Source organism: Zea mays, chromosome 1 (assembly GCF_902167145.1).
Source record: "Zea mays cultivar B73 chromosome 1, Zm-B73-REFERENCE-NAM-5.0, whole genome shotgun sequence".
NCBI lineage: Eukaryota > Viridiplantae > Streptophyta > Magnoliopsida > Poales > Poaceae > Zea > Zea mays.
Genome location: NC_050096.1, coordinates 177208033 through 177232180, shown reverse-complemented (window position 1 = coordinate 177232180; position 24148 = coordinate 177208033).

Sequence of the window (24148 nt, the reverse complement as noted above, 5' to 3'; positions counted from 1 at the left end):
CCTATTGCTTGCTTGATGTTTGAGGGAGTTGACTTTTGTTTGCAGGAAGAAAAACGTATCCTTGCTGCTTCTCGCGACAGTCTCGACAGATTGTATCGCGATTCTAGCAACTCGCTGACCATCCTGGAGAGGAGTCATCGCTTCACCATGGAAGAGTTAGACAACCAGCGCTGTAAGCTGCAGGAATCCACAGATGAGGTGACCCGGCTCAAGCAATTGATATCAGCGAAGGATGCTACTATCAAAGAACTCCGTGCTTCCAAGAAATCCATCGCCCAGGAGTTAGAAGCTGCTCGGTTGGCTATCAAGGTTGCTGAAGAAACTTCCGTTACTCTCAGAGCCCAGCGCGACAGAGCCATGGATAAGGCCATTCGGGCGGGGCGAATCTTGATGAGAAGACCCGACGTGGTTGTTCCCGAAGATATAAGGGCTGACGTGAATGCTGCTCCTGATTCCTCGAGTCGCCCTTCCTTGTCGATTGCTCCTGAGAAGGATATCCCAAAATAGAGAAACATTTTGCGTGCTTTGAGCGTGCGGTTAGCATGGTCAGACATTTGTTAGAGGATGTCATTTCTGTACTTGAACGATATTGTTATTCTCCTATTGCTTCAGGATTCATCAGTTCGTAAATTTGCAGTAGTAAAATGTTGTGCGATGGTTTTGAAACTTGTTTGCGGGATATAGAAGTCATCCCTTTATGAGTAATCGTAAGCGCGTCAAATCACCTTGAGTTGCTACTGACTTTAGTCGGTCGCTTTTGTTAATAGGGTGTAGTGGTCACCCTGAATTGCGTAGGCACGAGCATGTTGCACCGGCTTAAGTCGCTGCTGACTTTAGCCGATTGCTCTGTTAGCGGGGTATAGTGGTCACCCCGAGTTAAGTAAGCGCGAGCATGTTGCACCGCCTTAAGTCGTTGCCGACTTAAGCCGATTGCTCCGTTAGCAGGGCATAGTGGTCACCCCGAGTTAAGTAAGCGCGAGCATGTTGCACCGCCTTAAGTCGTTGCCGACTTAAGCCGATTGCTCCGTTAGCAGGGCATAGTGGTCACCCCGAATTAAGTAAGCGTGAGCATGTTGCACCGCCTTAAGTCGTTGCCGACTTAAGCCGATTGCTCCGTTAGCAGGGCATAGTGGTCACCCCGAGTTAAATAAGCGCGAGCATGTTGCACCACCTTAAGTCGTTGCCGACTTAAGCCGATTGCTCCGTTAGCAGGGCATAGTGGTCACCCTGAGTTAAGTAAGCGCGAGCATGTTGCACCGCCTTAAGTCGTTGCTGACTTAAGCCGATTGCTCCGTTAGCAGGGCATAGTGGTCACTCTGAGTTAAGTAAGAATGCAAGTCAATCATGAACAAACTGAGTATCTTTGAAGCCCTTTTTTATTGATGACATATTTCCATTTTACAGAGTACATCGTCGTCCCGATAGCTTTTGAAATACAGCTAGGGATAAAATTTCCTGAGGTGTTCTATATTCCAGGAGTTCCCGACTTCTGTGCCGTCCATCTGAGTGAGACGATATGATCCTGGCCGAGTGACTTCTGCTACTACGAAGGGTCCTTCCCATAAGGGTGATAACTTGTGCCGTCCCTCCCCCGTTAGAATTCGGCGGAGGACGAGATCTCCTACTGAGAAGGATCGCTGTCACACGGCCTTGTCGTGATAGCGCCTTAGATTCTGCTGGTACCGTGCTGATTGGATTACTGCATTCAGCCGTTCTTCCTCGAGTATATCGATGTCCTCCATCCTAGTAGCTTCGGCTTCTGCTATGCTTTCGAAGATCAACCTTGACGCCCCGAACTTGAGATCGGCGGGTAACACTGCCTCCGACCCATAGACCATGAAGAAAGGAGTGTTTCCATGCAGAGCTCGGCTAGGTTGGGTTCTTAGGCTCCAAACGACATAGGGCAATTCCCTTATCCATTTTCCTGTGAACTTTTCATTCTTATCGAAGACCTTTTTCTTGAGTGCCTCCAGTATCATCCCGTTGGCTCGCTCAACCTGCCCGTTGGCTCTTGGATGTGCTACAGAAGCATACTTGATCTGAATGCTTTTTTGCTCGCAGAAGTCGAAGAACTCTGAACTTGTGAAGTTGGATCCTAGGTCAGTTATGATGCCGTTTGGTATCCCGAATCTGAATATTATGTCTTGTATGAATTCCACGGCCTTAACTGAGGTTAAAGAAGCAATGGGTTTGAACTCTATCCATTTAGTGAATTTGTCGATTGCTACCAGTACATGAGTTTATCCTCCTTGAGCTTTCTTGAAAGGTCCAATCATATCCAGTCCCCAGCACGCGAAGGGCCAAGTCACTGGTATGGTTTGCAGTTGCTGTGCTGGTAGATGTTGTTGTTTTGACAAGTATTGGCAAGCTTCGCACCTCTGAACTAACTCGGCTGCATCACTCTTCGCTGTTGGCCAATAGAATCCTGACCTGAAGACCTTCCCGACCAGTGTCCTGGACGCTGCATGTATTCCACATTGCCCAGCATGGACCTCCTCCAGAAGTCGCTTCCCAGTAGATGAGAGAATGCACTTCATGAAGACGCCTGATGCACCCCTTCTGTACAATGTCTCCCCAATGAGTGTGTAGTGAGCCGACTGTCTGGCAATGCGCTCGGCTGCATTTTTGTCATCTGGTTCCTCTTCATTCTTTATATACCTGATGATTGGCCTTCTCCAGTCATCAGAGTCTGACTCTAGTTGATTCACAATATTACACTCTTCTGCTTGATCCATTGAGATGCTCGACTGTAGTATTTTTTGTACAAAGATTCTAGGTGGGACCTGAGTTCGACTGGATCCTAACTTGGACAATACATCGGCTGTCGTGTTCCGATCTCTTTCTACATGATGAAATTCCAGACCCTCAAATTTATCTTCCAGCTTTCGGACGGCAGTACAGTATTTTCCCATTGAATCGCTTGAACAATCCCACTCTTTGTTTATCTGGCTAATGACTATTAGAGAGTCTCCGTACACCATCAGTCTCTTGATGCCCAATGATATGACGATGTTCAATCCATGGATCAGAGCTTCATACTCGGCTGCATTGTTGGAGGCCGGAAACAGCAACTGGAGGGCATATTTGAGGTGCTCGCCTCCAGGTGCGGTGAAGAGAATTCCTGCTCCTGCTCCCTGCAGCTTCAGCGAGCCATCGAAATACATTCGCCATACTTCTGCAGTCTCTGGGTTATCTGGTACTTGCTGTTCAGTCCACTCTGATACGAAATCAACCAATGCTTGAGTTTTGATGGCAGTGCGAGGTCGAAATTCAATGTCATGAGATCCCAGCTCACAAGCCCACTTGGCTATTCGGCCAATGGCTTCCTTGTTGTGAAGAATATCCCCTATCGGAAAACCAGTGACTACTATGACTTTGTGGTCATCAAAGTAGTGACGTAGCTTGCGGGCAGTTAGAAGTACTGCATATAATAGCTTCTGAACTTGAGGGTACTTTTTCTTCGAGGGACCCAGAACTTCACTGATGAAGTAAACAGGATGTTGCACTAGGTAGGTATGTCCTTCTTCTGCTTGCTCGACTACCAACGTGGTGCTTACCACGTGAGTCGTGCAAGAGATGTACAACAGCAAATCTTCAGCTGGTTGAGTTGATGTGGCTCGCCGTGGCGGCTTCAGTACTGGCGGTGTTGTCAAGAATCTTTTCAGTGCATCTAGAGCTTCCTGTGCCTCTGAAGTCCACTGAAACTTATCTACTTTCTTGAGTAGCCTGTAAAATGGCAAACCTTTTTCTCCCAGCCTGGATATAAATCTGCTCAGAGCTGCCATACATCCAGTAAGTCGCTGAACCTTCTTTCATGACCGAGGTGCTTCCATCTTCATGATAGCTTCAATCTTATCCGGATTAGCCTCAATTCCCCGGTGGCTGACAATAAACCCGAGTAACTTTCCTGCTGGTACCCCAAAAACACATTTTTTGGGATTAAGCTTCCATCGATACCGCCTCAGACTGTTGAAAACCAGCTGTAAGTCTTCGATGAAGTTTTCTGAGTTCTCCGTTTTGATTACCACATCATCTACGTAGGCCTCCACACGCTTGCCCCAGTGATCGGCTAAGCATGTTTGAATAGCTCTCTGATAAGTTGCTCCAGCGTTTTTGAGACCGAACGGCATGGAGGTATAACATAAAGCACCAAACGGAGTGATGAACGCTGTTTTTTCCTCGTCTTCCTTTGCCAAACTAATCTGATGGTATCCGGAATAGCAATCCAGGAAAGACAGCACAGAACATCCAGCGGTGGAGTCCACCACCTGGTCTATCCTCGAGAGCCCAAAGGGATCCTTTGGACAATGTTTGTTGAGATCAGTATAGTCGACGCACATGCGCCAATCCACTTTATTCTTTTTGAGTATAAGAACAGGGTTGGCTAACCACTCGGGGTGTAACACCTCTCTAATAAATCCAGCCGCGACCAAGCGAGCTAACTCGGCGCGAATGGCTTCTCTCTTGTCGGGCGTGAAACGACGTAGTTTTTGCCGAATCGGCCTTGCCTGGGGATAGACCTTCAGTTTGTGCTCGACCAGTTCTCTTGGGACTCCCAGCATATCCGCAGGTTGCCATGCGAATACATCTCGGTTATCTTGCAGAAACTGGACGAGCGCGCTTTCCTATTTGTCGTCGAGGCTGGAGCTGATGATGGCAGTCTTGCGTTCATCAGCGAACCCCAGGTTGATCCTTTTAGTTTCTTCAATCGGTCGCATAGAGGTCGCGGCCTGAGCTTCATTTGCCGGTACTGCAAGGTCCTCCTCAGGCTTAGAGTTCGCCTGTGTTGAAGAAATCGTCGACGGCTTGGTGGTAAGGGCCGCTTGGATGGCCACTCGGAAACACTCTGCGGCGCCTTGGAAGTCGGCGCACACAGTTATGATTCCTTGTGGTCCTGGCATCTTCAGTATCATGTACGTGTAATGAGAAATGGCCATGAATTTGGCCAATCCCGGCCTCCCGATGATGGCGTTGTACCCACAGTCGAAGTTCGCCACTTCGAACCTCAGGAACTCGGTTCTGTAGTTCTCCGGAGTTCCGAAGGTGACGGGCATGTAGATGTGGCCCAGCGGGTATTCCCCTTCAGTCGACACGATGCCGAAGAAGGGAGTGTCCGACTTGTGGAGCTCTTTGAGGTGAACTCCCAAGCCTTGGAGTGTCCGGGGGAAGGTGACGTTGATGCTGCTCCCCCCGTCCACTAGCACCTTCTTCACCCGGCTCTCTCGGATCACCGGATCGACGAGGAGCGGGTATTTGCCTGGGTGGTCGAAGTTGAGCCATTGATCCACCCGAGTGAAAGTGATCGGTTGCTCCGACCACCGGTATGGGGCGGGAGGACCGGTGGTCGCCACCAGTATCTGGCGGTCATTGAGCTTTTGTTGTCTTTTGTTCTCCTGCGACCCGTGTCCGCCAAAGATGACGTTGACCTCCCTGTCAACGCGCGGGAAAGCTCCTCCTCCTCCCTCCTCCTGCTGATGGGGTTGTCGTGGTTCTTCTGGTCCTCCCCTCGGCGGAGGAGGAGGTAGAGGTTGGAAGGGTCGGCCGTGCCCGACGGAGTGCTTGAAGTCCCGGCAGTTCCGAAGAGTGTGGCGCATGTCCTTGTGGTACGGGCACTGGGCGTCGAGGATGTCGTCCAGCGTGCGCTCGCCTCCGCGAGGTCCTCCTCGGGCGCGAGAGGCTGGCGGCCCGGCAGCGTGTACTTCTTCGCGGGGCCTCTTCTCCCAGCGTTTGTCGGGTTGCTGGTTCGCGTCGCGTCGTGGCGCCGCCGGTGCGGGCTTCGCTCCTCCGATGAGGTCCTAGGCCCGCTCGTCGGCGGTGATGTAGAGGTCGGCTTCCCGGAACAGCTCCTCGGAGGTAGTCGGCGCCTTCTGCAATATGGCTCGGACGAAGGCCGAGCCATTGGATCCTCTGTAGAAGTCTTCGATCACGGCCGCCTCCGTGACCTCAGGGATATGATTTCTCATGGTCTGGAACCTTTTGAGGTATGACCGGAGAGTTTCGTCTCCCCGGCGCTTGATGGATTTGAGGTCCCACGGTTGCACCGGTTTGTTGGAGAGGGACTGAAAATTGGCGGTGAAGCGCCGACTGAAGTCTCCCCAGTCGTCGATGCAGTGTCGGGGTAGATGTCACAGCCATTGCAGCGCGTCTTGCCCGAGGACGATGGGTAAGTACACGGTCATCACGTCTTCGGACGCCCCGGCAGCTCGAGCAGCGGTGGTGTAGACGGCTAGCCAGCCCCCTAGATCCTGCTTAGGTTCATACTCTTCGACATTGGATACCTTGAAGTTAGGAGGCCATTGGATGGCCCTAAGGCATGGAGTAAGAGCAGACACTCCACACGTGTCCTCCTGTCGTCGGGGATGATGTCTGTCCCGGGGAGGGGAGTAGTTGTTGTGGTTCCTCGACCGTCCCCGGGTAGTACCGCCAGTTGAGGCCGTGCCGACTCAGTTCTGGTGGCTTGGCTCCGAGCTGGGATGCCATGATCCCTGTCATACTCCTCCCGGCGGCGGATCTCGTTCTCATGCCGTCGTTCACGCGAAGCATTGATGGAGCTTCGCGCGTCTCGGCGACTGTTGATGGCGTGTCGTAGATCGTTCGGCGGGTGAGCAAGCGGTAGGAGATGGTTGGCTGCCTGGGTGAACAGTCGTCGGTAGCCCTCGGCGTCGGGGGTCCGAGGGAGTCCATCAGCTATCCGAGCTAGTACTCCTCCAACTTCGCTCGGCGTGTTCATGGCTCGGGCGAAGTCGGGATTCAGGTTGCGCCCGAAGAATGGATTCTCCCGGCGTTGCCTTGCATCTTGCTCGGCTTGTTCCTGAGCCCGGCGGCGATCACGTCGTCGGGAGTTCCTTCGTTCTCTGAAGACGTGTTCCTCCGGAGTTTCTCCTATCTCCGAGACCTCGTCCCGCGAGATAGGTTGCTCCGGATTTTGTTCTCCGGCCTCGTGATGTCGCCGAACGTTCCGGCGCCGGTTTCTCCATCGGCGGGATTCTCGTTGAGGTGGTTCTTCTCCGGGTGCGGTCGGCTCGTCGTCGGAGACGGGAGGCGACTCCACTCTCCCGATGAAGAGGACGTCGGGATAGAATGGTGCTGCTGTCGTGGCGACCTTCTTTTCGTTCTCCTTTGAGGGCAGAGGAACGGAAAGAACAACTTGCTTCTCCTTGGTCTCCTTCTTCCTCGCGATCTGTGTCCATTCTTTTGTCGGGGAAGTAGATAGTGGAGTTCTCCGGGTTAGCGGGCTCTCGGCCCCTGACTTTCTGAAGGCGATCTTTTTCCGGAGAGCTGGAGGTTGTGCTTCTCCGACATTTTCGGAGTTTGTTGGAGGAGACTTCTTTTTCGGCGGATCTACAATGCAGTGTAGAGTTCCCTCTTCATCTGCTACGGATGAGATTGTTCCGAAGCAGAATACGGATCCGGGACGGAGGGTGATCTTGTTGTGGAAGGTGACGGCCATTGAGCTAGCTTGGATCGTCGACACACCCCCTACCTGGCGCGCCAGCTGTCGGTGTTTTGGGTCCGACCGCACACCCGGGATTGCCCCTCAAGGTGTTTTTAGGAGTAGGACGGTGTCGTCGACTGTAGCAAAATGGTTCGTGCCAGATGCACGAGGGACAGTGGACAATGTTTACAGGTTCGGGTCGCTTAGAGATGCGTAACACCCTACGTCCTGGGGAGTATGCTCGGTGAATGAAGTTACAAGGTAGCTCTCTGAATTGAGAATGCAGAGAGTTGAGGTCGGTGGCTGAGTAATAGGGTCGATCCTTTTGAAGGGGTGCCCCCTAGGCCTTATATACTCGACCGTGGGGCAATACACGTGGATATGATAACAATGTATACCTAAAAGATAGCGAACTGTTTGAGTCTATCTTCCCACGATTCTGCCGACCTATCCTCGCCTGGTTCCGCTGCATGGAGCTCCAGCGTGGGAAAGTCGGATCCTTGTTGTGGTTGCTTGCTCAACGCTGTGGGTCGTCCGGGCTTGCACCAATCCAGCCTTACGTCAATCTGCTTTACCGATTGTCTCTTCCCAGGCCCACGAAGGAATGGCCTTACGATTCATTGGGCCCTTGGGCCTTTCGTGAGGCCTTTCATCCTTCTAGTGGACCTGGGGGATATCTGTCCCCCACAGCACCCGCTATCGATTATCCAACTTGACCCGTCGGATGCATAAACCTACAAAACAAATTTAGGTCTTGTTCTTATGTACCCAAATGGTCTTGGGTCCTTTGACATTAGAAACAAGCACCTTGGGTACCCAAACACAAGTCTTAGGACTCTTGTGTTTGCCCCCAACATATTTGGAAACTACTTTGCCTGATTTGTTAGTGAGCACAAAAGATGCATCAAAAGTCTTAAATGAAATGCTATGTTCATATGATGCATTGACAATTTTCTTTTTAGGCATTTTGATATGAGTTGAATGCCTAGAGCTAGAAGCCTCATTACTGTACATATAAGCATGGTGAGAAACAGTATGAGATTTTCTAGCATGAATTTTCCTATTTTGTGCTCAGGATAGTTCTCAGGATATAAAATATAACCCTGTCTATCCTGAACCATGGGAGCCTTACCCTTAACAAAATTGGATAGTCTATTCTTTGGGGGCATTAAGTTTGATGTTGCTTTGGTTCCCTTGTTGGAAGCCAATGCCATCCTTAATGTCAGGGCGTCTCCCATTATAAAGCATGCTTCGAGCAAATTTAAATTTTTCATTTTCTAACTCATGTTCGGCAATTTTAGCATTTAATTTGGCTATGTGATCATTTTGTTCTTTAATCATAGCAATGTGACCATTCATAGCATCAACATTAATATCTCTACATCTAGTGCAAATGGTGACATGCTCAACATTAGATGTAGAAACATTACTAGCATTCAATTCTTCTATCTTAGCAATTAAATCATCATTCTCAGTTCTAAGACATGAAATTGAATCATTACAAATGTTAAGCTCTTTAGTCAAATTCTCACATTTTTCTACCTCAAGAGCATAAGCATTTTTCAACTTAACAATTTTTTTATTTTCCTTAACGAGCAAGTCATCTTGGCTTTCCAAGATATCGTCCTTCTCGTTAATGGTTTCTATTAATTCATTTATCTTTTTCTTTTGGTCCTTGGTAAGGTTAGCAAAAGAGAAGTTAAATCATCATTATCATCAATAGAGCTACCCTCATCATCGGAAGTAGTGTATTTGGGGGTATCTCTAGAATGTACCTTCTTCTTCCCGTCCTTATTCAGGAGGCACTTGTGGCCGACGTTGGGTAAGAGAAGATCCTTGTTGATGGCGATGTTGGTGGCGTCCTCGTCGGAGGAGTCGGTGAAGCTCTCATCAGAGTCCCATTCCCGCGCCACATGCGCCTCGCCACCCTTCTTCTTGTAGTATCTCCTCTCCTCCATCTTCTTCTTCCCTTTCTTGTCGTTGTCCCTGTCACTATCACTTGTATATGGACATTTGACAATAAAGTGACCAGACTTACCACACCTATAGCACACCCTTTTGGAATGGGGTTTGTAGTCCTTCCCCTTCCTTTGTTTGAGGATTTGCCAAAAGCACTTAATGATAAGAACCATCTCCTCATTGTCGAGCTTGGAGGTGTCAATTGGGAGTCTTCTTGATGTAGACTCTTCCTTCTTCTCTTCCATTGCTTTGAATGCAACGGGTTGCACCTTGGGTGTGGAGGTGGCACCTTGCTCCAAGTTGACAATATGTTTGGAGTCTTTGATCATTAGCTCAAAGCTCACAAACATGCAAATAACTTCCTTGGGAGACATCTGTTTATATCTAGGATCTCCACGGATTAGTTGCACTTGAGTGGGATTACGAAAAACAAGAGATCTAGAGAATAACCTTGACCATTTCATGGTCATCCCACTTGGTGCTCCCGAGGTTGCGCACTTTATTGACCATTATTTTGAGCCGGTTGTACATAGCTTGTGGCTCCTCTCCTTTGTTGAGGACGAATCGACTGAGTTCTCCCTCGATCGTTTCGTGCTTGGTGATCTTGGTCACCTCGTCCCCTTCACGCGCCGTTTTAAGGACATCCCAAATTTCTTTGGCATTTTTCAACCCTTGCACCTTGTTATACTCCTCTCGACACAAGGAAGCGAGGAGTATAGAAGTTGCTTGGGAATTAAAATGCCTTATTTGGGCGGCCTCATCGGAGTCGTAGTCCTCATCGCCCACCTGTGGTGCCTGCGCTCCAAACTCAACAATGTCTCATATGCTTTCGTGGAGTGAGGTTAGATGGTGCCTCATTTTATTACTCCACATACAATAATCTTCACCATCAAAATATGGTGGTTTGCCTAGGGGTACGGAAAGTAGAGGAGCACGTTTTGGAATGCGAGGGTAGCATAGAGGCGCCTTACTATACTTCTTGCGCTCTTGGCGCTTCAAAGTGGTAGACTCGGCGCCGGATGTGGAACGTGATGAAGGGTCGGTCTCGTAGTAGACCACCTTCTTCATTTTCTTTTTCTTCTTGTCACCCTTCCTATGTGACTTGATTGAGGGAGCGGATTCCTCCTTGTGCTTGTCGTCGGCCTCCCTTGACGAAGTCCATTCGGCGTTCTTCCTTCCCGAGGCTTCAGCCTTATCGTCGGTCATCATCTCCCTCTTAGCATGTTCTACTGACATTACTTCGAGTTGTTAGACTCTAATGAAGCACTAGGCTTTGATACCAATTAAAAGTTGCCTATAGGGGGTGAATAGGCGAAACCTAAAAATTATAAACTTTGAACACACTATGCCCGGGGTTAGCGTTAGAAATAATTCGGAGTGCGGAAGATAGTTTTCCTTGGTATGAGTTGCTCAATCAATGCGGATAACCTTGGGAGCAAACTCAAATCAATATGAGCAAGGGAAGTTTAGAGAGAGAGAAGGGGAAACAAATCAAGTGGAGATTAACACAAATGAACATGGTGATTTGTTTACTGAGGTTCGGTTCCAAAGAATCTAGTCCCCGTTGAGTAGGCCACAAAGGTCGGGTCTATTCCAACCCTTTCCCTCTCTCAATCGGTCACACAGACTGATTGAGTGCTTCTCCTTAATCACTTGGGTCAGTAAGACCCCACAAGGATCACCATACACTTAGGTGTCTCTTGCTAGCTTTACAAGGCATTTGAAGAATTAGAGTGAGAAGGAAAAAGCAATCCAAGCAACAAGAGCAACAAAAGAAACACTAAACGCCCTCTCTCAAGTCACTAAGCAATTGAGTTGATTTTGAGGCTCGGAGAAAACTTGGATGGCTTGAATGGTGGTCGTTGGGGGTATTTATAGCCCTAACCACTATTCTAGCTGTTGCTGTCGATGGGCACACCGGACAGTCCGGTGGTGCACCACACATGACACTGTTCACTGTCCGGTGCCTGCCATGTCAGCAGACCGTTGGGGTTTGGAGATGTTGACCGTTGAAGTCCATTGTCTTCTTGCGGCATTGGACAGTCCGGTGGCACACCGGACAATCCGATGTGTTCTGACTTCGCAGCCCTAATTTCTGACTTGCACACTGTTCACTTTTACTGTACACCGCAATCGAGCGTTGGGTGCAGTTGATCGTTGCTCCGTTGGCTCACCGGACAGTCCAGTGAATTATAGCGGAGTGACTCCCAGAAAAACCCGAGAGCGACCATTTCGTGACCTGGGCACCGGATAGTGTCCGGTGCGCCTTGGCAGCACCAATGCTTGTCTTTGCTCCAAACTTGTAGAGTTCCCTAACTTATTTTCTTTATTGGTTTATGTTGAACTTTATGCACCTAATATAAATGACAACTAGAAAAACTAGTTTGTCCACGTGATTTGCGATGGAAGTCAAACACCAAAATTGATTATAGAAATTGATTAAGCTCATTTCCCTTTCAGAAAGCGGCTCAAGCGTCCCCATGCCCACTGCACCTTTAATGCCGAGGGTTTCCAGGGAGCTCAAGAAGGGGAAATAAGACATGAAGGATGGAGATGAGTAGGAGGACAGAAGCTTGGGGCACTTCACAATGTTCAACCACCGGAGGGATGTCAGGCATTGGAGACCTCCTCGCCTTGTCCGTTTATCTTCTTTGTTGTTGCTACATGGATTGGACAGGAGGCGCAACCCTGGACAGAACCAGATCCACAACTCCTGTAGCTAGGGAGGCAAAATCAACAACCCATCTTCTATTTTTGATGCTGCTATGTCAGCAACCTGGCGGGAGTAGAGGAAGCACAAAAGGAGGATGCCCGGTCTGGCGCCATAGCAGAAAGGCGGCCCAGACGCAGCAAACGTCTTCCAAAGCCCAACGCCAAATACTACGGCCCACAATGGGATAATTGAACCCATTTGTAATAGATTCATATATAAACCCTTGTCCGATTCGGTGAACAGTAGGCTGTACGAATACGGCGAACTGGCGGCGGCCGCGATCCCTGATCGTCGGTTTGAGATAACGAGCGAATTACCTCATCGTGAGAGAAACTACCTTGTGTGATCGCGTGTGTTTACATTTGGTATTCAGAGCTAGAGCTGGATCCACCACACGAGCACTGGACACGGCTCCAAGTGAAGACGACGGAGATGGCTCCACCGCGCCCCGACGACCCAGTGATGCAGATTTTGGCGAAGCTTGAAGAAGGGAACAGGGAGACGCATCGGAGGATGGAGAACATGCAGAAAACGATGGTGAACATGGAAACCACCGTGAAGACTGTGATGGCCGAACAAGGGGGGTTCCGAAAGTGGAAGCCAGAGGTGGAGGCCAAGGTACAAGAGATCGCCGATGTGCTGATCACGATCCAAGGCAAGGTTGATCGGTTCGTCGAGAAGCAACCGATGGGCGCGCCAAGCAACGATGCGTTGAAGGAAGATGGTGTACCGGCTCCTACCCAGCTGGGAGCGCCTTCTGGCGAGGCGGTACATGGGCAAGTTCGCCACCGCACTGTTGATCCATACCGGAGATCGGGTACTGGGTCGGAAATGACCCGGACACCCCCTCCGGTCGGAGGTATGGTCCAATCCATGAACCATGGTCCTATGCAATTTGAATTTGGGTCGTTTGGTAAACAGTCAGTGGGTGGATCCATGGGAGGGTGGTCTCAGGGATCGGGATCTGGAATGCCTGGGATGAACTTTCCAGTATTCGATGGATCCAATCCTAAATTGTGGAAACATCGTTGTGAGAGCTATTTTGAGTTTTATTTTGTGCCCATGGAAAGGTGGATCAGACTAGCAACCATGCATTTTGAGGGCTCAGCATTGTTTTGGCTGCAGTCTGTTAAGTCTAGAATCAGAGAAATGAACTGGGATGATTTATGCCTAGCCTTGACCACTCGGTTTGGGAGGGACCAACACAATATACTTATCAGGCAATTCTATCACATCCAACAGAACTCTTCAGTGGGGGAGTGCATTGAGTTGTTCGATCAGTTGGTCCACCAGCTGCTTGCCCATGAAAACCAGCTAACCCCGACCATGATCACCACTAGATTTATAGACGGGCTTAGAGATGAAATTAAATCTGTTGTTGTGATTCAACGTCCTCCCGACCTCGATACTGCTTGCTCGCTCGCCTTGTTACAGGAGGACGTGTTGCTGCACATGGGAAGGCGCGATGGAAGAAAGATGGAGCATGGTGCAACCCTGAAGCCAAATATGAAGCCCCATTACTCCTCTGGTGTGCCCTCGGCTGTGACCGCTACCAGAGTCTATAACTCTTCTGAAGAAAGGCGAGGTTCAGTTAACAGTGGCAACCGAGCTGAGGATAACAAGCTGACAGCCTTGAAAGCATACATGCGGGCGAAGGGGCTGTGCTTCAAATGTGGGGAGCGTTGGGGTCACACCCATAAGTGCTTCAACAACGTACCACTACACCTGGTCGAAGAAATGTGGGCAATGGCAGTGGCCGATGAGGAGGAGAACCTGGGTACAGAGGAGGGAGAGTCAGCAGAGCAAGGGGTCGATGAAAGCATCCTGGCTATTTCAGTGGCAGCAGTCAGTGGTAGTGAGGGTAACCGAACCATTCGCTTGTGGGCATCGATCCATTGCCAACAGGTGCTGATATTGGTTGATTCGAGAAGTTCAGCTAGCTTCATCGGCAGTCATCTCATGGGCATCATACCAAGAGTGAAGTTACTAGATAGGCCGATGAAAGTAAAGGTGGCCGATGGAGGTATCATGTGGAGCAATTATTCAGTCCAAAACTGTTTATGGCTGTGTGCAGGAACTACGTTCCGTACAGACTTCAAGGTGTTGCCGCTGGGTGGGTACGATCTGATCCTAGGCATGGACTGGCTAGAGGAGCATAGTCCAATGGCAGTCCACTGGGCTGAAAAGTGGATGGAATTTGAACACCAGGGAGCAAGGGTACATCTGCAAGGGGTTTCACCCAAGTTACAGCAGTGCAGCGCCCTGTCCATGTCACAACTAGAGGCGTTGGCAAGACAGGAAGGAGTGGAACAATTACTGAAGTTACAATCTCTGCAGGAAGAAAGTCAGGAGGAGTTACCGGAAGCCATAACAGAGCTGTTGCACAAGTTTCAACATCTATTTCAAACACCACAAGGTCTACCTCTGAAGAGGATGGTCGATCATTCAATTCCTTTACTGCCAGGAGCTCCACCATTTCGGCTCAGGCCCTATCGTTACACCCCACAGCAAAAGGATGAAATTGAGAGTCAAATCCAAGAAATGCTAACCAGCGGCATCATCCAACAGAGTTCAAGTCCGTTTGCTTTGCCTGTTCTGCTTGTTAAGAAGAAAGACGGCGAATGGAGATTATGCGTGGACTATCGACGACTGAATGCATATACTGTGAAGAATCGCTTTCCCATGCCTATCTTCGATGAAATCGCCGATGAACTAAATGGTGCCCATGTGTTTTCTAAGCTGGACCATAGATCGGGGTATCACCAGATTCGGATCAAAGAGGGTGACGAGTATAAAACAGCATTTCAGACTCACCACGAACATTACGAATATAAGGTCATGTCCTTCGGCCTGACGGGAGCACCTGCTACATTTCAGGAATTCATGAACAAAATCTTAGCTCCGTTGTTGCGAAAATGTGTCGTGGTTTTTCTGGATGATGTCTTGGTTTACAGCAGGAGCCTGACCGAGCATGTGGATCATCTGGACCAAGTGTTCAAGCTGTTGGATCAGCATCAACTAAAACTGAAACGTTCGAAATGTCAGTTCGCCCGAGACAGTCTGGAGTTCTTAGGGCACATAGTTAGTGCAGCTGGGCTGTCCACAGAACCATCCAAGATACAAGCAATACAAGAGTGGCCACGTCCCACCAGTGTCAAAGATGTAAGAAGTTTCCTCGGCATGGCGGGTTATTATCGTAAATTTGTCCGGGGTTTCAGCATCATCAGTCGTCCCTTGTCCAACTTGCTGCGTAAGGATACCATTTTTGCTTGGACTGACGAAACAGAAGAATCCTTTCGCACTTTGAAATTGACCCTGGCCCAAGCTCCAGTGTTAGCTCTACCTGACTTCAGTAAGTCATTCACCATTGAAACTGATGCAAGTGGAAAAGGAATCGGCGCTGTCCTACAGCAGGAGGGACACCCGATAGCGTATATAAGCAAGGCCTTAGGTCCGAAAAATCTGGGCCTATCTACATACGAAAAGGAGTGTCTAGCTATTTTATTCGCGGTGGATCGGTGGCGCCCATACCTGCAGACCCGAGAATTTATAATCAAAACTGATCAGAAAAGCTTGACACACCTGGATGACCAGCGGTTGTCCACCCCTTGGCAACAGAAAGCTCTGACGAAGTTGCTGGGATTGCAATATCGGATCTGCTACAAAAAGGGAGCAGAAAATCGGGTGGCCGATGCATTGTCGCGCCGACCAGACATAGATCAAGACACAGCCACATTAAATCAGTTGGTTAGCTCGTCGGTGGTGCCTAAATGGTTGGAAGAGGTTATGCAGGGTTATGAGAATGATGTCCAAGCCCAGAAAATACTGGGAGTGCTAGCAACAGGGGGTGAGTTACCTCCGTATGAGTTGACTGATGGGGTGATCAGACACAAGGGACGAGTTTGGTTGGGCCATAATGAAACACTTCAAACGAAGGTTATGCAGGCACTACATGATAGTGCTCTGGGGGGCCATTCTGGTTTTCCTGTAACCTATAGGCGAGCCAAATCCATCTTCAGCTGGCCAGGGATGAAAGAACAGATAAAGGCCTTTGTTCAATCGTGCCATATCTGTCAGAGTGCAAAACCTGACCGTGCCAAGTATCCAGGGCTGCTAGTTCCACTACCTGTGCCGGACCACTCCTGGCAGACCATCAGCATGGACTTCATAACAGGCCTACCCAAATCTCGCAGGTACAGCTGTATCATGGTGGTAGTGGACAAATTTTCGAAATATGCGCATTTCATTCCTTTGATCTATCCCTTCACCGCTCTGATGATCGCTAAGGTGTTTCTCGCAGAGGTGTATAAATTGCACGGCTTACCCTCAACCATTATTTCAGACAGGGACCCCATCTTCACCAGTAAACTTTGGAAGGAGTTGTTCTAGCTAACGGATACAAAGCTGTGCCTTAGCAGTGCGTATCACCCGCAGTCCGATGGACAAACGGAGAGGGTCAACCAATGTCTGGAAGCTTACCTGAGGTGTTTTGTTCATGCATGTCCGAAGCAATGGTCATCCTGGTTGTCTGTCGCGGAATTCTGGTATAACACTTCTTACCACTCAGCACTGGGTAAATCTCCATTTGAAGTTCTATACGGTCATGCTCCATCTCACTTTGGCTTGGACACCGCCGACCAGTGCACTGTTTCGGATCTGAAGTGTTTGATGCACACCAGGCAGGAGATGTTGCAACAAGTCAAAATGCACTTGCTACGTGCACAACAAAGGATGAAGCGGCAAGCAGACAAAGGAAGATCAGAGCAGACATTTGAGGTGGGTGCTCAAGTGTATCTGAAGTTGCAACCGTATTGCCAGACCTCAGTAGCAGAACGCAAGAGCCACAAGCTGGCATTTCGCTTCTTCGGCCCGTTCCAGATTGTCAAGAAAATCAATCCAGTCGCCTATCAGCTCGCCCTGCCTGCTAACAGTGCTATTCATCTTGTCTTTCATGTTTCACAACTTAAACCGGCGATAGGTGCAAACACTACTGTCAGTTCTGTTATTCCTGACCTGCCACAGGCAGTGCAGATCCCAGAAGAGGTGCTCGACTCCCGTCTCACTCGGCGTGGCAACAAGGTGATCCCACAGCTTCTCGTGCGCTGGTCCGGCTGGCCTGCATCGCTGGCGACGTGGGAAGATGAACTGGAGATACGAATGCAGTTTCCATCGGCACCGGCTTGGGGACAAGCCAATTGTAAAGGAGGAGGAGATGTCAGCAACCTGGCGGGAGCAGAGGAAGCACAAAAGGAGGATGCCTGGTCTGGCGCCATAGCAGAAAGGCGGCCCAGACGCAGCAAACGTCTTCCAAAGCCCAATGCCAAATACTACGGCCCACAATAGGATAATTGAACCCATTTGTAATAGATTCATATATAATCCCTTGTCCGATTCGGTGAACAGTAGGCTGTACGAATATGGCGAATTGGCGGCGGCCGCGATCCCTGATCGTCGGTCTGAGATAATGAGCGAATTACCTCGTCGTGAGAGAAACTACCTTGTGTGATCGCGTGTGTTTACATGCTATTCCCTCCTCTGCTCTGATGTCCTGCCCCAACACACCCCGCCTCGATATCCTGTCACATTTCCACAGCTCCAGATCGGAGAGCTTTGGGAAGCAGCTGAGCAGCTGGTTCAACTCCTTCCCGCTGGCGTTGCACCTTTGGATGAACATAGATTCAATAGGGAATTGGTAGCGTACGTTGCTATCACCTACATCAAATGAAAAGCCATTGCTACTGGAACAAGACATCCATAGGGTCCTTAGGGACGACAACATCTGCAAGTGATGCAGTGGCAGAGGTTGGCAGCTGTACATCTTCAGTCCTTTTAGCTTAGTCAGATTATGAAAAGCCAGCTCATTCCAAAATGTGTTACCTGGAGTGTCCTTCCCCTCAACCATCAAACTACATTCATAATTGATATTCTTTACACATACCAATTTATCAAGACATGAGCTGCCAGTTCCTTGTATCTCAATGGAACAGGGAGATCTAGTCCAAGGGACAGGAGGAAATTACAATAGCCGTGGACAGGATCGAATCACGAGCTATGCGAGTCTAGGAAACAAATCTGCACATGTCCCTTTCTCTTGCTGACAGCAAGCAGCATGTGAAAATGACAGCTCCACAAGTTCAGAGTAACCCCTAATGACAAGCGCTTCCAGGAAAGGAAACAATTGACAAGGGGCATGCACAACCCATTTCTCCAACCACTGTAAGTTTACGAGCTGTAACCTTCTCTGATTCTCAAACATTATATTAGGGATAGTGCCAAAAATTTCCTCACCAGGGACGTTTGCTAGTCATAGATCTCTTATAAGTGGAAATGTCTTCCAAGCTACACCATCTAGACAAAGAGATTCCAAACCTCTGATGGAGAGGTTCATACCAAGCCATGAAGGGCAGGTAGCTCCACCATGACCTATAATGGATAACTTCACAAGGTTGCTGCTTGGCTTAAGGCTTTCAAGAATAGGTTCAGCAAGTGCAGAATCACTAGTAGATGGGTGAGTATTCCAATGTAATGTCAACTCATGTAGGCGGCTCTTTTGCTCCAGTTTTGTTGTGTCTGCTTCTTCCGCTGCTCAAACATTTTCAAGATTAGCAATGGACAATGACCCACAAAGCTCTACCAAATATCCTATCTGCCTAAGTTAAACCCTTGGCCTTCCTGTTTGACCACGAATCTTCGTAACTCTTGTAACAATTTTAGCTTCCCAACCTCGAGAATGCTAGTGTGTTGTATCGTCTCGAACAAGAAAATGGCGCAACTTTACGAGGTTGCTCATATCTCTTGGTAAATCAACAATATCACAGTTTTTTGCATCCAAGACCATCATGTGATAAAATGCGGAAAATCTGTGGGGAAATTGTTTGAACAAGAGATGAACTTTGGATCCGAAGGTAGCGAAGATGCAAGAGATTATAAAAGTTGTGCAACAAAGCTTCCACATCATAGGATGCTTCAGAGAGGGAGACAAGACGGAGGGCCTTTGCCTCCCTAAATAGATCACCAAAAACCTTCACAAAGCAGCCATGGTGTTCCCCAAATAACATCAAAGACCGTAATCTTTCAATTTTTAGACTCTTATCCAATGTACTGAAACCCTCCATACAGTTCTTGAGAGCTAATCTATCTTTGACATTGGTGTCATATATGTTTATAGACAAATGGCGAACTGATGGCTGGACTTGTAAGGAGCTCAATTGAGATTGGCAACTGTCTATGCTAAGGCATTCATGTGACGAAACCCTCTGCGCCAATTCATGTAAGAGATCATGAATAATGTAACAATCACTATTCACTACCATCTTCCCTCCTTTTCTTTTTGAAAAATCCATGATTAACCAACTGTGCCAAGTAGCTTATCCCTGTATCTTCAACTTTTTTATTTTCCACTGTGTGATGAATGCAAAACATCTAGTCCTATCCAGAAGTTAATTATATCTTCTCTTTTGAATTCGTAGAATTGATGAAACAAAGCACAATAGAAGAAACATTGCTGGAGCTAAGAAGGCAGGTAATCATAACTCAACTTCAGTGCAGGCATATTGTCAGTCTTGCTGTTACTTTGCTCCCATTCCTTATTTTATAGCACTCTAGTCCAATGAACCAAGTCAAGTTGGGTTTTCAGTAATCTACCGACAGTTTTTGCAGCAAGAGGGGAGCCCTTTAGTCTCGCAACTATCCTATCCCTAGTTTCAAGTAAGGGTATGTGGTCCTTGATAGATTCGTCTTCACCAAACACAATCTGTAGGAATAACTCGCTGAAATCTTTATGGTCTAAACCAAGCAAATATATCAGAGTGGCGGCAATGTTTTGGTCTATTTGGCTTTGTCGCAATGATGTTGTTTTTACTTTTAAACCAAAACCATCAATTAAGCAGGTTCTATTTAGGGCAACATACTAGCTCAGATTCTAGAGATTGCTGCAGAAAGAAGAACCTCAACATGAGGTCCTTGCGGTATGTCGATCCTTAGAGGTGGTGGCTGTTGGGGGTCTTCTTCTTCACCGAAGGCCCTCAAGACAAAAACACCTTTGGCAAATAATATTGAGGCTTGCTGAAGCCATTTTCAGCCTCAGTTTAGCCCCTCAATATGAAGACCCTGCGTAGAAGCAAAAATGCAGAATGTCGAAGCTCAGTAGCTTCGGCCCAGACCAAGCAGAAAAGGAAAAAAACTAGATAGAGCTTATTAGTTTGAGTTGCTTGTAAACAAATGTTCAAGGGCATGGATGTAATTTTACCCGGGCTACGTCCTGTGCCTATAAATAGATGAACAGTAACCTTGTACTGTTCACGCTGGATTGTATTTACTTTCTCGCATCATCGCCTTCGAGCAAGCCGAAGGTACCAGTGTAATATTAACATTGTTGATATTCATATATGTTTTATGGAATGCATGAATAAATGAATTATTAAGATATGATTATCATATTCATCCCTTCACATTCCCTTTCATATATTAATATGATGAAGGTATGTCCTTGACCTTCGTCTGATGAGCATTATACCCTTGAAGAAATAATGCTTCGAAGGACAAAGGTCCTTAATGATTAACAATTGTGTTGCATTGTTCTTGATTCACAGCATTTGAGAACAAGTGATTAACATTGGCGCCCACCTCTGGTGAACTCACTTCCACAATTGCGACAATGACTTCGCAAGTCAACCAAGTTGTGGAACCTTTGGCTACGAAGCTGGTGCTCCCAATCACAGGCGGCTCAAGTTCTGAACCAGCCAATAAGAAACAGAAGAAAGAAACACAGAGAAGGGTACAACATATTGGAGTGCAAGGACTCTTCATCAAGTCCAAATGGTCTCATATACCAATCACCTTCTCCCAAGAAGACCTTCAGCTCAAGGATTATCCCCACAATGATGTAATGGTCATATCTTGTGTCATCAAGGGGTTTCTGGTCCACAATGTCCTAGTGGACATAGGCAGTGCGACAGATATCATCTTTGCGAAGGCTTTCAGGAAAATGCAAGAGCTGGATGACAAGATACATGATGCAACACACCCCCTTTGCGGCTTCGGAGGAAGACATATCGTGGCGCTCGGCAAGATAACTATGCCGATCACCTTCGGCTATGTTAACAAGACAAGGACAGAACAGGTTGTCTTCGACATTGTCGATATGGAGTATCCCTACAATGCAATCATTGGTCGAGGGACATTGAATGCCTTCGAAGCAATACTTCACCCAGCATATCTTTACATGAAGATACGTTCTGACCAAGGGCCCATTGTTGTGCATGGAAGCCAAGAGGCTGCCAGGAGAGCCAAAGGAAGCTGGACGGATTCGAAGGCCATCCATAACATAGATGAAGCCAAAGCTCATCAGCAATATAAGTATAAAAGAGAAAAGGCTGCTTTAGCAGATCAACCAAAGCCCATGCTTTTGTGTGAAGACATAGCCGAGCAAAAAGTGATTTTGGGATCTCAATTATCTAATGAACAAGAGAAGACTTTGCTGAGATTCCTGTTCAACAATAAGGATGTTTTTGCTTGGTCAACCAATGATCTTTGTGGTGTCAATAGAGATATCATTGAGCACTCACTCAATGTAGACTCGACCTTCAGACCAAGAAAACAGAGGCTTCAGAAAATGACCGATGATAAAGCCGAAGGTGCACGAAACGAAGTGAAAAGGCTTCTAAGTGCCGGTGTTATCAGAGAAGTGACATACCCAGAGTGGCTGGCTAATACTGTGATGGTAAAAAAAGCTAATGGAAAATGAAGAATGTGCATCAACTTTACAGATCTCAATAAGGCATGCCCGAAGGATGAATTCCCATTGCCAAGAATAGATTATCTTGTGGATGCAGCAGCTACTTTGGAGCTCATGAGTTTATTGGACTGTTACTCAGGTTATCATCAAATCTAGATGAAGGAGGATGAGCCGAAGACAAGCTTCATAACTCCTAGCGGGACCTATTGTTACCTTCGGATGCCTGAGGGGCTCAAGAATGTTGGAGGAAGCTTCAGCAGGATGACTGCCAAAGTTCTTCACTCCCAAATTGGCATAAATGTGCTAACATATGTTGATGATATCATAGTAAAAAGCACATAGCAAGAAAACCATGTTGCTGATTTGCAAGAAACATTTGCCAACTTCAGACGGGCCAGTCTTAAACTAAATCCAGGGAAATGTATTTTTGGAGTGAAGAAGGGCAAATTTCTTAGTTGCTTGGTATCAAAAAAGGGTATCAAAGCTAATCCAAGTAAGATAGAAGCCATACTTCGAATGGAGCCACCAAAGTCAAGAAAGGGTGCTCAAAGGTTGACAGGGAGGCTGACATCGTTGAACAGATTCATTTCAAGGCCAGCAGAGAGGAATTTGCCATTCTTTGAAGTGCTGAAGTCAGCCGAAGTCTTTCAATAGGGACCAATTCAACAAAAAGCCTTCAAATAACTGAAGCAATATTTGATAGAGCTCACAACCTTAACTCCACCTTCGTCAGGAACTCCATTACTGCTGTATGTAGCTGCTTCCCATGCTGTGGTTAGTGCAGCACTGGTGCAAGAGAAGCAGGAGGGCCAGGCAAGAAAACAAATGCCAGTCTACTTCGTTTCCGAAGTGCTTAGTACATCAAAGAAAAATTATACAGAGTTAGAGAAGGTACTATATGCTGTGCTAATGGCTTCCAGGAAGCTTCGACATTATTTCCAAGCATACCATATCATAGTACCTTCTTCACAACTCCTCAAAGACATAATGAGAAATAGAGAGGCCACAGGAAGAGATGGAAAATGGGCTGCAGAACTGAACAAATTCACTATCGATTTCGTTCATAGATCTTTGATTCAATCCCAAGCGTTAGCAGACTTTATTGCTAATGGGACGCCAGGGGCTCAGGATGAAGAGAAAACAACTGATGTCGAAGCCTGGACAGTATTTTGTGATGGGTCTTGGGGAACCTTCGGCGCAGGAGCAGCGGATGTTTTGATTTCACCATAAAAAATCAAAACCTCCTATGCAGCAAGATTGGACTTCAACTGCACAAAAAATATTGCAGAGTACGAAGCCATTCTCTTGGGGCTTTGAAAGCTTAAGGCAATGGTAATAAGAAGGGAAATACTCAAATCCGACTCACAGGTCATCTCAGGTCACATAGACAAATATAGCAAAGCAAGGGACCCGAATCTAGAAAAATATCTGGATGCAGTCCGAAGGATGCAAGCCTCTTTCAAAGGTTTTTTTGTAAAAAATATTCCAAGAGGAGAAAATGAGCACGCAGATTTGCTAGCTAAATCAGCAGCACATGGGCTTCCGTTACTGAAAGGGAATTAGGCTTACACCTAGTTCCTAAATAATTTTGGTGGTTGAATTGCCCAACACAAATAATTGGACTAACTAGTTTGCTCTAGTGTATAAGTTATACAGGTGCCAAAGGTTCACACTTAGCCAATAAAAAGACCAAGTATTGGGTTCAACAAAAGAGCAAAGGGACAACCGAAGGCACCTCTGGTCTGGCGCACCGGACTGTCCGGTGTGCCACCGGACATGTCCGGTGCACCAGAGGACTCCAGCGCAAACTCATCGCCTTCGGGAAAATCCAGAGGCAGCTCCACTATAAATCACCGGACTGTCCGGTGTACACCGGACAGTGTCCGATGCTCCAAGGAAGAGCGGCCTCAGGAACTCGCCAGCTTCGGGAAACTGCAACAGCTGCTCCGCTATAATTCACCGGACATGTCCGGTGTACACCGGACTGTCCGGTGTATCTGCGTGGCAACGTCTATTTCGGCGCCAATGGCTACCTGCAGCGCATTTATTGTGCGCCAGCGCGCGCAGAAGTCAGGCACGCCCATGCTGGCGCACCGGACACTCTACAGTACATGTCCGGTGCGCCACCGGACATCCAGGTGGGCCCAGAAGTCAGAGCTCCAACGGTCGGAACCCAACGGCTTTGGTGACGTGGCTGGCGCACCGGACATGTCCGGTGTACACCAGACTGTCCGGTGCACCATACGACAGTCAGCCCCACCAAATGGCTAGTTTGGTGGTTGGGGCTATAAATACCCCCAACCAC